The sequence below is a fragment of the Ambystoma mexicanum genome, chromosome 6p, assembly GCF_040938575.1.
Source record: "Ambystoma mexicanum isolate Mex_15411 chromosome 6p, UKY_AmexF1_1, whole genome shotgun sequence".
NCBI lineage: Eukaryota > Metazoa > Chordata > Amphibia > Caudata > Ambystomatidae > Ambystoma > Ambystoma mexicanum.
Window position 1 is genome coordinate 1,065,805,561 of NC_090935.1, and position 18,607 is coordinate 1,065,824,167.

An 18,607-nucleotide genomic window follows, 5' to 3' on the forward strand; every position below is an offset into this window, starting at 1 on the left:
AAAGTCCTATAGACCACTTACAATATCGCCTTCTAGAAGATGCTAAATATACACGCGACAAATTCAGGAAATACACCCCATCAAGATCATTAAATTATGTTGGGAATCTAAAACATGGCCCATGAAATGAAGGGCCGTCAAGAAAATGGAAATTCCTGTTTACTCCCTGCATAACGTCTTCTTGACTTGATAAGACATGAGCATTACACCTCACTCTATCCTCCCATTACCCTGACCCACACATGCAAACACCCGACCTGCAACCCTCTAGCATTTATTTTATTTTATTTTATTTTATTTTATTACATTTGTTATACGCCCAGACCCGGGGGTATCACGGCGTAGTTACAGACAGTCGGAGAATACAATCTTAAAAAGAACTCAGAGGTCCACAGGAATAGCAATCAGTAATATACAATAATATACAAAGCAGTCAGGTATAAACAGTTAATTGGAGGGGATTAGTGCTCTGGTTCAGTTAGAACTTATTGAAGAGCCAAGTCTTCAAGAAGCTTTTGTATTTAGGGAAGGAGGTTTCATTCATTATGTGGGAAGGTAGCGCATTCCAATGTCTGGGGGCCAGTGTTTTGAAGCTACTACCCCCTGCTTTCTCTCTTTTGTATCTGGGGGTTTCAAGGTATGCGTTTTTGTTGGACCTGAAGAGTCTGGTCTGGGGCTTCATCATGACTGTGTTGTTGAGGTATTTGGGAGCTTTGTTAGCCCTGCATTTGTGGGTGATGCTCAGGGTTTTAAATAGAATTCTGGCTTGGATGGGGAGCCAGTGGTGGTCTCTTCTGGTGTTAGAGATATGTTTGGATTTTTTGATGCCTAGAGCTGCTCTGAGGGCTTTGTTCTGCATGAGTTGAAGTTTGGCTATGTTGGCTTTGGAAGTGCCAAGGAATAGGATATTACAATAGTCTAGCTTAGACAGTATGAGTGCTCTGGCTAGGGTAACACAGTTGTTGGCTGAGAAAATTTACAGCTGAGGGAAATGAGTTTGGAGGTGTAGGAAGTGGACGAGGCTAATGTGTTTACTTGTTTAGACAAGGATAGTGTTGCATCTAAGTAGACGCCAAAGGTCTTGACTTGTTTAAGAACAGGGATTATGGTTCCATCGATGGTGAATGATTTGAAAGCGGGCTCAAGGGTGTTGATTTTGCTGGAGGAGCCTAGTATGAGGAGCTCGGTTTTGTCGTCGTTGAGACAAAGGCTGTTATTAGCCATCCAGTTTTGGATGAGTGAGTAAATTTGGTTAACCAGGAGGGAGTCTTGTTCATGATTGCCTGAGAGAGGAATGAGGATTTGGGTGTCATCGGCGAAGGTGGTATAGATGACACCCATGGCATCCAACGCTGCAAATAATAGCTTGGTGTAGGCATTATACAGAGTGGGGGATAGGCAGGAACCTTGCGGCACACCTGCAGGGACAGGCACTGGGTCTGCTGATTCTTTGCCGATGGATACTCTGGAAGTCCTATCAGCCAAGAAAGATTTGATCCAGTTGGTAGCATTCTGAGCTAGGTTGAAATTGTTTGCTAGAGTTGCAGAGTTTATCGTGGTCAACCAGATCGAAGGCCGCTGAGAGGTCCAGGAGCATCAGTAGACAGAGTTTGCCTGCTTCTCTAGTGGCATCCATTTGGATCTTCAGATCAAGGAAGGCTGTCTCTGTGCTATGATTGGGACGGAATCCTGACTGGCGGTCTCCTAGTAATTGATGTTGTTCCAAATGGTTCTTTTTGGCAGTAGGATATGTTGTCACTTATTTTTAGGAGAAATGGGACCGTTGTAATAGGTTGGTAATTAGTGGGTATTGTTGGGTCCAGGGATGTTTTTTTTAGAAGTGGTGTCACCAATGCTTTTTTGATACTGGTGGGGACTGTGTTTGTGAGGAAAGAGGCATTGATGAATTCGGTGATGATAGGTGTGAGGGTAGGGGCACATAGTTTCACTAGGTGGGAGGGGAATTGGTCTTCTTTACAGTTGGAAGCTTTGAGTTTCATTATGGTGTAAAATACTACTTTGTTAGTCACTGGTGTGAATTGAAATGGGGGGCCAGTAGTGGCATTTGATGTGGTCATTGATATGGTGGGTGGAGTTTTGTCAGCTAGGAGCGTTCTTTTACTATCGATTTTATTTTGCAGTAGGAGGATTTTAGATGAGAGTGCGTTTTGAATAGTGGTGCACCAGTCTTTGCTAGCGTTAGAAGGCGCTGAGGTTTGACAAGGGTTTTCGAGCTCTCTAAGGATGGTAAACAGTTCTTTGCTGTCTGAGGACGCATTAGTAATGCGGAGGTTGAAGGCATTGGCTTTTTGGGTGATTATTGCTGATTTATAAGTATTGTTGGCTTCAGCGAAGGCTAATGCCGATTCTGGGGTATTGTTTTTCTTATGGAGGTGTTCAAGTGATCTTTTTGTGCGTCTTAAGGCTACAAGTTTCTCATTAAACCAAAAACAGGAGCGTTTGTCAGGTATACGGGTTTTAGTGGTGATGGGAGCAAGTAGGTCAATAGTTTGGGTATGGCATTGTTGGTATTGTTCTGCTAGATAGGAGGGGTTGTTGGTGCCTAGAGCCGTATGGGCATGGGCAGCACTCAGGGCTGGAGTGAGTTTGTCGGAAGAGAGCTTTTTGATATTTCTAGTTTCGAATGTTTCTGGTTTTTTAGGGGTGATGTGCTCTGTACTGGCATTGTCTATAGTGAAGTAAATTACATAGTAATCTGACCAATTGACTGGGAGGATGGAGTCAATGGTGACTAGAGAGTTAAGAGTGAGAAGCCAGTCTAAGGTTCTTCCTTTTGAGTGGGTGGGTTTATCTATCAGTTGTACAGCATGCAGTTGCAATGCACAGAACCTCATCCACATCCACTCATCAATTTCCACACTACACTTCCAAAACGGACGTGCAACTTCATGCTCAACTGTTATCACTCCTTAGCAATACATGTAGCAGACATTGTTGACCTCATCACCAACTCACAACCTAGACACACCCTTTACCGCAGAGACATGGCTCATTCCAACCACCACAAACATCCATGATGTCTCCATCACTAATGCTACAGCATCCAACACAAGCAACATACAGGGAACTCTGGAGGAGAGTTCAGTATTATACACTAGCACACAGGGACATGCACTTTCAGGAGCACACCTCAGATGCCACCTCTGCTCACCTACATACAGACAGCAACCATACACCTAATTTACTGACCATCCCAACCAATAAGGAATTTCTGGGTGAATTCACAGACCTCATCACAATAGCATGTGCAGCAACACAACTAACACATTTTTGAGAGACACTGCATCAAAAGAATCAAAGAGGCTCCACTTCAACTGCTCAACACCATGGGCATAAAGCAACTCAGCTGGCTTGGCATTTATCACCCCTTCAGCCATTGAATGTCTTTCTCCCTACTTTTTGACTGGATATCCCATGCATCCTACACATCCTGCTTTCCCACACTCCTCGCTCCCATTGAGGTCAACTCATACAATCCAAGATACCCAAACATTTTTTCAAGAACTTCCCTATGCATGCATCTTGGCCTTCAAGTATGCAATCCCAGTGAATGTTAACTACCAGCTCAGCACACTCAACCACACTCTGATACCACCAACACCCATACAAAATTGAAACATTGACAAACATAATCCCTTCTTACCGTGGCACACATGAGCTCATATACAAAAAGCACACAATATGCACAAGAATTCCACCAACTAGGGAACCTCATCATCCTGAAAACCCTCTGTTCAGTCGGCAGGAAGCTCATCACAACAGAAGAAATACTATGCAAAACGATCATGAAAGCATCCAACAAGAACAAAACATTTACCCAAGTCATGAGGCACTCCATCAACACCCTCCCAGAAGCTGCATCACCACAATCCACTGATAAATGCATCATCATCTAAATACACTGACAAATGCAGCACCATCAAAAAAAAAATATTCACAGACAAAATAGATAAGGCAACACAATATAGCACCAAAGTCACCTTAAATGTCCCCCATACCAGCCTGCAACATATCAAGATGGATCAATGTAGTTCAAATGTAAGACAATTGCTCCAGAAGACTTTACCAACATTCTTGCAGTACACAAATCCACGATCACAGTCAACATCTTACCATCCTCCATCATGGAGATCATTACAGGTGAAGCACTCTCAACATCATCAATGCATTCCTCACACAGTTACACAGTCACACAAGGTACATCCCCAGATGCACTATAAATGGGGCTGATCCTCCAAGTCCTGAAGAAACCCACACTTGACCCGGATGACCTTGTCAACTATCATCACATCAAAAATGTACCCTTTCTCTGCAAAGTGATTTGAAGATCATCACCATCCAATTGCATCAAAGAATCACTCAGCACAATTTCTAAAATGACTTCTAATCTGGTTTCTGGTGGAAATGTAGCACAAGAACAGTGCCATATTTTGTGCTGATTCTGTACAATACTTGAAAAGAGAAACCCATGCTTACTCATTCAACTTGACGTATCTGCTTCCTTTATTACCATTGACCATAAAGCCCTCCCAACATCCTTCCTATATGCATTTTTATGGAACAGTCCTGCAGCAGTTCTCCTACTACATCTCTAATAGATCACAATGGCAAACATTAACTTAAGTTCCACAAGGCTTTACCCATTCCCTTGTCATCTTCGACCTCCACAAGGATCCTGTTGGGGAACTCATTGCCAACTGTGACATCATGATACACCAATATGTTGATGACATGATGTTGCTTTACCCAAAGACCAATTGCATCAGTGATATCTAGCCCTTCAAACACTGTTTTCCCTCATCCAAGCCTGGATGCCAAGCTCCTACAAGAAGATCAACAGGACCAAGATCAAGATCATTTTCCTAGGAAATTCCACCAAGCATGCCAAATCCAGAATTGGCTAATTGACATGACGCTAGATGTATTCATGAACCAACTATTCAAAAGTCCAAAAGGCTGGGCTGCTTTAGCAAGCTTGGAGGGGGTAGAGTTTGCCCGGGCCCAGCCAGACTGGAACATTCCAGAATCCATTCTCAAAGGAAGCACATCTAACCTCACTGTCAGAGACAGTTGAGCAGCGCTCCGTTTGGGCTCCATATAAAAACATGCTGCCTGTCACACTTCCATACTGTACAGTGCTGTGCCAATGATTTTAAAGGTGAGTGAGCAGCACCCACACAGAACCACTACTTTTTCTTCTTCCCTCCTTTTCCTTCTTTCCCTCTATCCATTCTGTCCTGCTTCCCCCCTTTGGGTTGGGGAGGGGACCGGTTAGTGCAACGTGTTATTTTTTTTCCCCTCCCTTTCTTTTTTTTCTTTTAATATTTTTTATTGTTTAAGGTAATAATGTTAATACATAATATATAATTTACAGACCTTGAGATGGGTTTGTGTTAAAATAGACAGTGAACAGAAGTTGATAATAATTAACCAGCAAAGAATTCAATCTAAACCAAAATCATGCATTAAACAGATCAGAACATAATACATATTTTAACTTGTATAATAGAAGAAAATTGAATAAATGTAACGTTAAATGTAGTAACAAGTCTGCAATTAATAGATTGGGAAAATAAAAGTGGACAAATGGGGAGACAAACAATGTACACAGACAAAGACATACAAGAGCAAGAGGGAAGGGGGGTAAAGGGGAGTGAGTATATTTCATAAATTAATCAAACTTTTCTAACCACTGTAATCAAAATACTTGACATGCATTTAGAAATAAATAAATAAACAATTATGTATGGATATAGGAGTTCACGATCCATGAGCAGTAGCGTTGAAACAATTAAGATAGCGGATGAAAAATACCATTTGGCATTATATTTAGGAATAGTATTGTGATTTTCACCCATGCACAGTTCCATCCTTTGAATATGACAAATAGAGTTCCACCATCCTCTGGTAGAAAGAGATTGGAAGTCTTTCCAGTTGGCAGTGATACATTTCAAAGCAATAGAAATAAATAAATCATATAGTCTAGTTGAGTCAGGAGGAATATATGTAGTTATTGCTAGACTTCCTAAGAAAACATTAGTAGGGGACAATGGAACATTAACAGAAAAAATAAGCATAATGTACTTCCAGATATCCTGCCAAAATCTAACAATAAATGAACATTCGAAGAACATATGCATATATGAGGCAGGAGACACGCCACATGACCAACATTTAGCATTGTGATTAGCGTTGGCCTTTGCTAATTTAGCTGGAGTGATAAATGCTATATGAATAAAAAAGAAATAATGTTGTGTAATATTAGCTGAAACCGATAGGTGTTTAATTTTGGTAAACAAACGGATCCAGATTTGATCTTCAAAGCTACACCCAAAATCATATTCCCATTTAAGACGTATTGAGCAAATATCAAATGTTGAAGTGAGCATGCTATACATTTTTGAGGCTTTCACATCACTGGTCATTTTGAGCTGTAATAATCTAAGAGCATTAGGAGACAACATTTCATTAGAAAAGTGAACAAGAGCATCTAGGCAGGAGTTAACTAACTGATTATAGGACTGAAAATCAGCTTTGGGGATGGCGAATTTGGATGAGATTTCTTGAAAGGAAAGAATAGAAGAACCATCCATAATGTGTCGGATGAATCGGATTCCCTTTTTAATCCATGACTTAAGATTTAGGACCCTGTTGTTAATAAGTATGTTCTTGTTGTGCCATAACAAAGGGGAAAGGTACTTATTGGGAGTTTTGGTATAGGGGAAGAGAAAGGATTGTAGGGCTGTTACGGATGCTTTTATAGAATCTAAGATGTTCATGGAGGTATGTTTGAAAATATATATGTGATCTGTAATATTAAATGGATAAGTTGAGTGTTTTTCTAATCTGCACCAAGTGGGAGAATCCGAGATTTCAGGGTCTGCGAACCAGTGATGGGATTGCTTTATGAGAAATGCAGAATGGTATAGCTTAAAGTCTGGGAATCTGACACCACCCATTTCATACAGTGCTTTAAGTTTGGTTAGTGCAATTCTTTTACTTTTCCTAGTTCCCCAAAGAAAGTTTAGTAGAATGGAATATATAGATTTAAAAAAGGAAATTGATAGTGGAACAGAAAGAAGCTGAAGGTAGTATAATACAATAGGGGACAACATCATTTTTATCGTATCCAATCGCCACCACTAAGAGAGGTAAAGGGGGGACCATTTGGATGTTAAGTCTTTAAGAGTGTCCAGTAATATCTTAGTATTAAGCGTGATGGTATCGATAATTGTAGGGGCAAACCGAATACCCAAGTATTTAATGGAACTATTACACCATTTAAGGCCGAAAATCTCAATGTCATGTCTAAAGCAGTAGGGATTTAAGGGCATGATTTCTGATTTCTGTCTATTTGATTTGTATCCAGATACTTGACCAAATTGTGGTAAAGCATTGAGGAGATTGGGTAAGTGATGTTTGGGGTTTTTAATTAGAATAGGGATGTCATCTGAATATGCTGCTATTTTATTACTTGAAGCTCCTACTTGAATCCCTGGGATATTTTAGTTGGATCTTACTAATTCCAATAACGGTTCCAATGAAAGAATATATAATAATCGTGAGAAGGGGCAGCCCTGCCTTGTGCCCCTGAGCAATGGAAAGAAGGAAGATGTTTGACCATTCAAATATATTGCAGATGTGGCGGATGAATAAAGGAGTTTAACTAACGATATGAATTTGTCACCACATCCATGCCAACAAAGGGTTTGAAACATAAAGTTCCAGTCCACACAGTCAAAAGCCTTTTCCGCATCTAAAGCAATATGAGCATATCCTTGACGATCTTTTTTATCCTTGGTTGCAATGTCAATGGCATTGAGTAGCAGTCTAGAGTTAGAGGATATGTTGCGACCCTTCACATATCCTGTTTGATCTGCCTTAACTAGAGTTGGAAGTGAGGATTCAATTCTATTAGCAAGTATTTTTGCAAAAATGTTACTTTCGATATTAATAAGGGAGATGGGTCGATAGTTACCAGGTAGTGTAGGATCTTTGTCCGGTTTGGGGCATATAATAAGTAAAGCTTCTGAGAATGATCCAGAAGAGGTTTTTTGGGCAATAAAATGTGAGAATAGTGATTTGAGTTTTGGGGTTAATACGTCACATAAATTGGTATCGAATTCTGTGGAAAGTCTGTCGGGGCCGGGTGCTTTTCCTTTTCCAAGGCTGTGAATGGCCTTTGTTATCTCTGTGTATGTTATATCATTATCATGTTGAGAGAGGTCTGTTTGAGGATATGATGTTCGATTTATATTATTAAGAAAGGAATCAATACTTTCATTTGGAATAGAACATTCTGGGGTATAAAGATCGGTATAGAATTTTCTGAAACAAATCAGTATTTCTTCCGAGCGATGAAAAGATTTTCCTTGACTATCCTTAATATGGGTGATATAACATTTTTCTTTTTTCGTTTTTCAGTAAGAGGCAAGCATTTTACCCGCTTTGTTTGACGTTTGATATATCTTAGATTTGTATTTAAGAAGAATTCCTGCTGCTAGCTCTGTTATTTCGTTATTGATTGTAAAACATAACTTTATCACTTGTTGAAGGTTAATCAAACTAGAATCTGAGTAGTAGCGTTGCTCTGCTTGAGTAAGTTGTGCATAAAGGTTATCTAGCTGTCTTTTCCTCAGTTTCTTGTTTCTGCCAGAAAGGGCCATGATGTGATCTCTTAAAGCTGCTTTGAACGCATCCCAGTTATTAACAACTGAAGTATCACTGTCCTTATTATTATTGAAATATTGTTGGATAAATAATTTAATGTATTCAATAATCTGTGGATCTTGTAGAAGGAAATTGTTAAGTTTTCATCTGCTCACAGATTTATTTACTTCTGTAAGGGAGAATGATGTAATTACGGGTGCATGATCTGATATACTAATGTTAGACATTTTTGAGTCTCTTATGGATCCGGAAAGGGTCTTAAAAGCAAAAATATAATCCAAGCATGATAGAGTGTTGTGCGGAGTAGTCTAACTGTGTAGGATGGGAAAGTCTCCATGTATCAATTAGCCCCGTTTCAGCTAGACAACTTGAAAAGGATTTATGGGTTTTGTTTGATTTAAACATGCAACTGGATTTACGATCTAAAAATCGATCAAGGACCTGGTTGACATCTCCACACATTATTAAGTTGGTAAAGTTGTTTTGAGTATCATTTGTTTGATAGAGATCCAGAAGGAGGGATCCGGTAAGGTGGGACCATATATGTTAAGGACTGAAATTGGAGTAGAGTCAATTAAGAGTTTTACCCATACCCATCTACCATTGGTGTCAGCATCCTGATCTATAATTTTATAGGGTTGTTTTTTACTTATTAATATGGCAACTCTATTTTCTTTAGCTATGGCCGGACTGGAGATAACCTCCTTAACCCAAAGAGATTGAAGTTTCATTGTCTCTTTGATGGATAGGTGGGTTTCTTGTAGACAAGCAACTGATGGCTTAAATTTCTTAAGGTGAGAAATGATTTTGCATCTTTTGATGGTATCAGGTAATAATATCCCCATTTATATGGTCGCCGTAAATAATATCGCCGGGAAAATGTTGTGGCGATATTATTTGGGTGACCATAAAAAAAAGTTTAGGGGTTGCAGGGGTGTCCCCCGCATGTTCCATGCAATAATGTCACCACAAAAAACGGCAATTTTTCGGCGAGATTTTTGCATGGCGAGATTTTTGTGGCGTCATTATTACATGGAACCCTTTTGATGGGATTCTTACATCCTTTGATGTTCCATGTTATACACTTGAAAATCATTTAAACATACATAGAATGATAAACATGCATCATATAACTGTAGTGAAAAAGCAGATTGATAAAGATGTGGTTTGAAAAATGTGTACTCAAACTGAGACACATAAGCGTAACGCATAGAGGATCAGGGAAGGGAGAAGGGAGTTTGATCTTAAATTGAATAAGGTTGGGACGTAGACAATAGTTGATTTTAGAGATCAAACAGGACATAGGAGAAGGACCTTGGAGAAAGGATATAGCAGGGATATATCCTGTAATAACTTTATAATAATAAAGCACTTGAAACCAAATATGTCTCTCAGCAGTTGTAAGTAACACTTACCTCTGTGATGATCAACAGTCTCATAATAGATGAAAGAGACAATTACCTAAAAACCCCTCTTCAACCCAGCCAAAAGGCTAGGTAGAAGTGGAATCTCCAGGGAAAACCCCAATAGGGGAAAAAACCCTGTGATGCACTGCTGGGGTGCGTGCGTTCCTGCAAGCAGCTGGTGAAGACTCACGCTAGTTTTAATGTGGTCCGGATTCTTATCAGGAAGGATTCTAATTCAAAATTGTAGAAATGCAGGTAAGTAAGAATATGGTTTCACAAGTCTAGTGAAATAGTAGAGGGTATAGAAAGGAGCTTACCCTGACAAGCCTATTTCCTACTAGGTCTTTATATCTTAATCTGATGGTTAATGATGGCAAAGCGCCTAATAGAACATATAAGGAGTAAGAATATGTCCAATTGTGCAAAAAGAGAAATGCAATAAGAGATTGGGATCTTACCCACAAACAGTAGCCCCAGGGATGAATAGCATTGAGCAGATCAAGGGTCTTGAACTCAAAGGAATAGAAGGCTGAAAAGGATGTGTAAGGCTGGTTCCTAATGTAGATTGTAAATAACAACAAGATTCGGCGTGAGGAAATACCCTTGCGATCACAACTCTGTCTAGCTATCAGACGTAAGCTACAAAACAATGGCGGCAGGAGAGGTTGTTAAAACTAGGAGATGGCTTCCTGTTGATTCACAGAGCATAGAAAAGGATCGAGAATTCTAATGTTCAGGACGAAAAATGGGAAGAGAATGAATCACAGACGTGAAGAGAGTAACTCTAGATAGCAATTGTTGAATAGAAAAAGTAACAAACTTACAGTGCGCAGCGCGACTCTGAATAGAGAAGCAACGCGTAGTACAGAAGTTCCAGTAGCCGGATATACGATTCCGGAAGTCGAGGGCGGGGCTACTCGCTCGGTCTGAGGAACGAGAAACAATAGTGTGCTGCTTACAGTTTCGGGCTTCTCCATGTTGCGAGTCCCGATTCTGGGCAAACCCGCGGGCAATGGCACATGGGAAAGTGAAGTAGCGAGACCCCAATGGACAGCCGTAACAGTATGCCCCCACTTAAAGTCACAACCCCCTGGTTTATTGGGGTGCTTTTTGTGAAACAGTCTGATTAGTCGTGGAGCATGGATGCTGGATTCTGAAACCCAAATTCGATCAGCAGGGGTGTACCCCTTCCAATCCACCAAGTACTGTATTCTTCCACGATGAATACGTGAATCACATAACTCTGCGACCTCGTACTCAGCATCGGTATGGAGCAGAACTGGTGGTGGACGAGAGGAGACCACAGGATGGTACACACTTCGAATATCTGGTTTCAGCTGAGAAACATGGAACACGGGATGTATCCGTGCCCATGTCTTCGGTAGTTTCAGCTTGAAAGCTGCTGCTCCTATAGCCGAGATCACCCAGAAAGGGCCCATGAATCTAGGAGAAAATTTGGAAGGCTTAAGATGTCTGGGTAAGAATCGGGAAGATAACCAGACCCGATCTCCAGGTCGTGTAACAGGAGCTGTAGATCGGAGCCGGTCAGCCATCTTCTTTGTTCTTTCCTGAGTAGTCCTAAGTGCCTGAGAGGCTGCTTGTTGAACCCAATGTATCCTTTCCAGGAGAGACTTTACATCAGGACATTTGTCATCCAAAAGTCTTTTGTCTGGGAATGAGGCAGGGTGAAACCCATAGGAACAAAAGAAAGGAGAGTTCTTAATCACTGAATAATACACATTGTTATAAGCGTATTCAGCAATAGGAAGTAAACCTAGCCAGTTGTCTTGTGCTGCTGAGATGTAACTCTGTAGATATCCTTCCAGCGTCTGATTTAGTCTCTCAGTCTGACCATTGGTTTGCGGATGGAACCCGGAAGTTAAAGCCAGGGTGATACCCAGAATTTGACAGACTTGTTTCCAATATCTTGAAGAGCCTCTATCAGAGATTATGGTCTCTGGTAGACGGTGAAGAGAAAACATTCAGGAGATGAAAGTCTGTGCCATTTGAGCCACTGATGGAAGACTGGCTAGTGGTAGAAAGTGAGCCAGTTTGGTAAATGAATCAATCACTACCATAATCGTTCAGCATCCTTCGGAAATAGGAAGGTCCACAATAAAGTCTGTTGAAATAATCTGCCACGGTCGTGTAGGTAAAGGCATTCTGACCAGAGTCCAAAGGGAGAATGTCTAGGGCTTTTATTTTGCAGACAGACTGGGCAGGACTTAACGTATGAAAGAATGTCATTCCGCATAGATGGCCACCAAAAATATCGGGAGATCAATTCACGGGTGTTAACATTACCTCTATGTCCTGCAGCTCTAGAATCGTGGCACATACTTAGAACTTCCTTCTGTAAGGATTTAGTGGGTACATAGGCCTGTTTACCATGGAAATAACACCCTTCCTTTTGCGACAAAAGACTCAGCTCCTTCCTGGTTAGCCTCTTCAGAACGGAGGGCACTGAACTTAGTTCGAGACGTTTAAGAAAATCAGTAGATTTGTAGCTTTTCTCAATGCTCAGAATACAACGGGGAAAATTCGGTTCTAGTTTGACTGGAAGTTGATGAGGGATCTCTTTACGCGATAAAGCATCTGCTTGTAAATTACATCTTCCAGGTATGAACGAAAATATGATCCTGAAGGGGGAGAAAAAATGAGCCCATCTGGCCTGTCGACTGTTACATGTTTGGGCATATTGGAGGATCCTTAAATTTTGATGGTCAGTACGGACCTCTACTGGAAACTGTGCTCCCAGTAGTAAGTGTCTCCACTCCTCAAAGGCCCTCTTGATTGCCAATAGCTCCTTCTCGAGAACTGTATAATTCAACTCCGCCGATGAAAGAGTCTTGGATAAATATGCGATGGGACGTTCCAATCCTATATCATCCTCTTGTAGAAGAACTGCACCCAAAGCGTACTGGGAGGAATCAGTTTCGAGAATGAAACGGCGTGACTGATCTGGAGTCATTAGTATGGGTGCGGATGTGAATTTCTTCTTTAAAGTATCAAAAGTGTTTTGTGTTTCCTCGTTCCAGATATAAGGTACTCCTTTTTTCAAAAGGTTGGTTAAAGGCTGAGTAAGGGCCGAGAAGTTGGGGATAAACCGACGATAGCAGTTTGAAAATCCTACAAAACCTTGAATTTCCTTTATTGATCGAGGATTAGCCCAGTTCTGAATGGCCATGACCTTATCTGGATCCATCGCGATGCCTTGTGCCGAAAGAATATATCCCAGGTATGTCACATGAGGCTGATGAAAAAAGCATTTCTCCAGATTGCAGAATAAATGATTGCTCTGAAGTCTCTATAATACCTCTCTGACATGAGATTCATGCTCAGAGATGTCTTTAGAGAAGATAAGAATGCCATACAGGTACACGATGACGGTGTGAAGCAATAAATCAGAAAATAGATGGTCCATAAATCGCTGGAAAACGGCCGGGGCATTGCACAATCCGATTGGCATAATTTGATATTGAAAATGGCCAAACGGTGTCCTGAAGGCTGTCTTCCATTCGTCTCCCTTTCTAATCTGATAAGGTGGTAAGCACCCTTTAGATCCAGCTTTGTATAGATGAGAGCTCCCTTGACGGCCTCTAGGATGTCTGGAATTAAAGGCATCAGGTACCTGTCTGGGATGGTAATCTTGTTTAATCCCCTGAAATCAATACAGGGTCGAAGTTCAGAAGAATTCTTCTTGGGAACGAAGAATAATGACGCAGCAGCCAGGGATGTGGATTCAGTAATAAGCCTGTTTCGTAGGTTGAGATCTAGATATTCCCTAAGGGCAACCTTCTCGGAAGAAGAAAGGATGTATATCCTTCCGAAAGGTAATGGCTGGTTTGGGATTAAGTCGATTACACAATCATCTCTGCGATGAGGGGGAAGCAGAGAGTACTCTGAGGAGGAAAATACCTCAGCAAATTCTTGATACTCAGATGGAAGTCCGATGACAGAACCGATTACTGTAACCTGTCTGCTCTCATCTTGTCTTATTTTGGACAACATATCTTGCCAGTCTTACCTAGACAATTATTGAGACAACACTCTGATCCCAAGAAAAGTGAACCTGCTGCCCAATTAATATAAGGATTATGCCTTCGAAGCCAAGGCAGTCCTAAAATAACAGGGTAATGGGCAGCTTGTATCACATTCATAGTAATGACTTCCTCATGTGTAGCTATTGTCATGAATAAAGGGCAGGTTTGATTCACAATTGGTCCGCAAATCAGAGGGCTTCCGTCTACACTCTTTACTGGGATGACTTCACCCTTGGAGAACAGATTTAGATGGTGTTGTCCAGACCAAACCTCATCAATAAAATTACCGGCAGCACCACTGTCCACTAGTGCCAGAATCTCGGTCATCTTCTGGTTACCAAATGTGAGAGTGATGTGTAAAACCAACATTAAAATGTGAGAATGAAGGTTTCCTTGTAAGACAGGCATATTCAAAGAGGAACCTAAAGATACTTTAGAATCCCGAAACGCGGTTCCTCCTACGTTCGGGAGTTGGCATTTCCCGACCTTCTCGGGGGAGTGATGGGGCACTCCTGGACCATATGGGTATTTGAGAGACAATACATACACAATCCCTGAGTACTTCTGCTTGCTCTTTCCTCAGGGGATAGAGGCCCACGGTTAGTTGATCCCAATTGCATAGGTTCCTCAGTAGAGCTTCCTCTTTGTGTGGCAGGAGAAGTAGCAAATGTACAAGTAGTGAGTTTCCGTTTGCGCCTTTCACTACTTTCTTTCATCCTATAGTCAATCTGCATGACTAGTGCTATAAATTCTGTCAATGAAGTGGGACGTGGAACCCTAGATACTTAATCTTTTAGATCCTCAGACAAACCTCTCCAGAATAGAGTAACTTGTGCATCGTCAGACCAAGTAGATTCGCTGGCAATCTGTTTGAATCTAGTAATATAGGTTAAGATGTCTTGATTGCCTTGTCTGAGATCAAGTAATTGTTCCTGGGCCGCTATCCGAATTTCCTGCTTTCCGAACATTGATCTGATACTATTACAGAAGGCAGAATGGGAGTCTAATATCGCATTATTGGTTGTGACCAAAGGAGTTGCCGAGGCTAGAGCCAGTCCTACCATCTGTGAAATCATATACCCTACTCTGTCACAATCAGTATGAAAGAAAGCTGCCTTAAAGGCAAATTGCACAGCACAGGCATCCAAAAATTCTTTTATCTTATGGTGATTGCCATCTAACTGACCCCCTGGTAGGGGCCCAGGAGGTTCCTCTGAGCAATGTGGAACTCTGCTAGCTGTTGCCTGTTGAGAAGCCAACTGGGCAGTCTGTTGCTGAGACTGTTGTTGAGACAGTCGAAGATTAGCATTCTCTTGCTTCAGGTTTTGTATCTCCGAATACAGAGATTGCATAGCAGCTATAAGTTGCTGAATCTGTTGATCCATAACAAAAGTAGTTCTTTACAAAGGCCGAAGACAGAAAATATCTAGGTCAATTAGGCATTAGATGAAAGAGAGAATTACCTAAAAACCCCTCTTAAAACCAGCCAAAAGGCTAGGTAGAAGTGGAATCTCCAGGGAAAACCCCAATAGGGTAAAAAACCCTGTGATGCGCTGCTGGGGTGCGTGGGTTCCTGCAAGCAGCTGGTGAAGACTCACGCTAGTTTTAATGTGGACCGGATTCTTGTCAGGAAGGATTCTAATTCAAAAGAGTAGAAATGCAGGTAAGTAAGAATATGGTTTCCCAAGTCTAGTGAAATAGTAGAGGGTATAGAAAGGAGCTTACCCTGACAAGCCTATTCCCTACTAGGTCTTTATATCTTAATCTGATGGTTAATGTTGGCAAAGCGCCTAATAGACCATATAAGGAGTAAGAATATGTCCAATTGTGCGAAAAGAGAAATGCAATAAGAGATTGGGATCTTACCCACAAACAGTAGCCCCAGGGATGAATAGCATAGAGCAGATTACGGGTCTTGAACTCGAAGTGATAGAAGGCTGAAAAGGATGTCTAAGGCTGGTTCCTAATGTAGATTGTAAATAACAACAAGATTAGGCGTGAGGAAATACCTGTGAGAATCACAACTCTGTCTAGCTAAACAGACGTAAGCTACAAACCAATGGCGGCAGGAGCGGTTGTTGAAACTAGGAGATGGCTTCCTGTTGATTCACAGAGCATAGAAAAGGATCGAGAATTCTAATGTTCAGGACGAGAAATGGGAAGAGAATGAATGACAGAAGTGAAAAGAGTAACTCTAGATAGCAATAGTTGAATAGAAAAAGTAACAAACTTGCGGTGTGCAGAGCGACTCTGAATTGAGAAGCAACACATAGTACTGAAGTTCCAGTAGCCGAACGAATTTACGGTGTGCAGCGCGACTCTGAATAGAGAAGCAACACGTAGTACCGAAGTTCCAGTAGCCGGATATACAATTCTGGAAGTCGATGGCGGGGCTACTCGCTCGGTCTGAGGAGCGAGAAACACTAGTGTGCTGCTTACAGTTTCGGGCTTCTCCATGTTGCGATTCCTGATTCTGGGCAAACCCGCGGCCATTGGCACACGGGAAAGTAAAGTAGCGAGTCCCCAGTGGACAGCCGTAACACCGCCTCAATCTATTAATTCAATGTGATAATTATTGCATTAAGTAAATAATAAAATAAAAAGGAAGAAAACCTACAAATGTTGAGAAATCAATAATTCAAGTAACAGATGAAGTTGAAGCACAAGCAGGAGAGGATGTTTCCATGACCTCACTTTTTATGGATTGGATAAAAGCCCTTAGATCTGCTGGATCATCAAATACAGCTGTACGTTCTTCATGAGTCACCTTAAATGAGCATGGGTGGTACATTCCGTAGTGGATATTTAGCTGCTTTAGAGCGGGACAAAAAGATAGGAAAGCTTTTCTTTGTTGAGCTGTGGTTCTGGCCACATCCTGTGAGATGAAAAGCTTGCTGCCATGCCAAATGAGGGATTTGCGCTCTTTAGCTGTGGATATAATAAGTTGTAGTTATGAGTATTCCAGTAGGTAAAATATGAGAGTTCTGGGTAATGGACGAGAAGTACTAGTTGCTGTAGTTTGACCAATTCTATGAGCCCTCTGTATGTTAAATGTTGTTTGCAAGGGCAGATGTAGGATGGTTGGAAGGAATGTTTATAGAAAAGCTATGGGGTCAGTGCCTTCAGACCCTTCTGGCAGACCAGATATGCAAAGGTTGTTTTGCCTGCTGCGGTTTTTCAAATCTTCATTATGCCTCTGAAGGTCTTTGATGGATTTTTCTAGCTGTGTAACTCTGGAGGCTAGATCTTCAGTTACCCCTACTCTTTTTTCTAATTCTTCCACTCTATTGTTAACGCCCATCCATCTATCATCTAACTGCTGTAGCTTGGCATTTGTAGTCTCAATGAAGGGTTTAAGTGCTCTTATTTCTGCAAGAATGACTTCAATGGCAGGATCAGATATGCCTAGTGGAGATGGTGAGTCACTTTTAGGTCTTTTAAGATTAGTTGAAGAGGAGGTGGCATCCTTTGCTGAGGATGTATTTTTTTGATGTGCTTTGTTAGCAGCCATTGCTGACAATTATTGACAAAGGGGCTCATTACAACCCTGGCGTTGGACCATGGTGCTTTTAGCACCATGGTCCTTGGCGGATTCCACCATGGTGGATGGCGGATTTACCGCCCGATTCCAAGATTTGGCGGGGCAAGAAATCCCCATTCACCATGGCCCCTTCCCCATTCCCATTTCTGGCCCATAGGGCTCAATGGGAATAGGGAAGGTGCTAATTACGGCACCGTAAATTACGGTGCCGTAATTAGCGCCAAGGTCCCTTAGCGGGTTGGACTTTAACGCCTGCAAAAAGCAGGCGTTAAAGTGTGAATCCGGCGTTAAGGGTTTAATGGCGCTGCAGCCTTTTACGGCGCCATTAACCCCTTAACGCCAGGGTTGTAATGAGGCCCAAAGATTTGTTGGAAGAACAACTTAAGCAAGGGTATTAGAAAAGGTATATGCTGTGACAATATACACCTTAGGTTCAGTTGTATGAGCTCCTCTTAGGTCTCTATTAAATTATGTTCACTTATAGTCTGCAATTATTATCTCCATATTATTTATTCTGTCATTCTCTAGCAAAAGGAGCTTTAAATAATCAGAAAATAATAAGGCGCGGACTATGGATTCTTGAATGCGTGCAGAGATCTAATAATTATATCAGAAATATGGGATCCAGAAGCTGTCAGCCGATACAAAATATAGTTATTAAAGGAGCACATTAACAAAGATGTGAAGGATAGAGCTTGAGGTGAGTGTTATTGATATTATAGGTGTGGATTCAAGATGGTTAGGAGTAATTAGTACATCCTGTATACTGGTAGTTCTCTGTAAAAATCACTCATTCCCTTTAAATCCTTAATATATTAATATATATTTTTTTGTTTTAGTATATTAGGGCTATTTCCTGTTATAACACTTGTTTTCTTTGTTTCCTCAGTCCTTGCTAGTGCCAGCTGCTATGATTCTTACTTCTT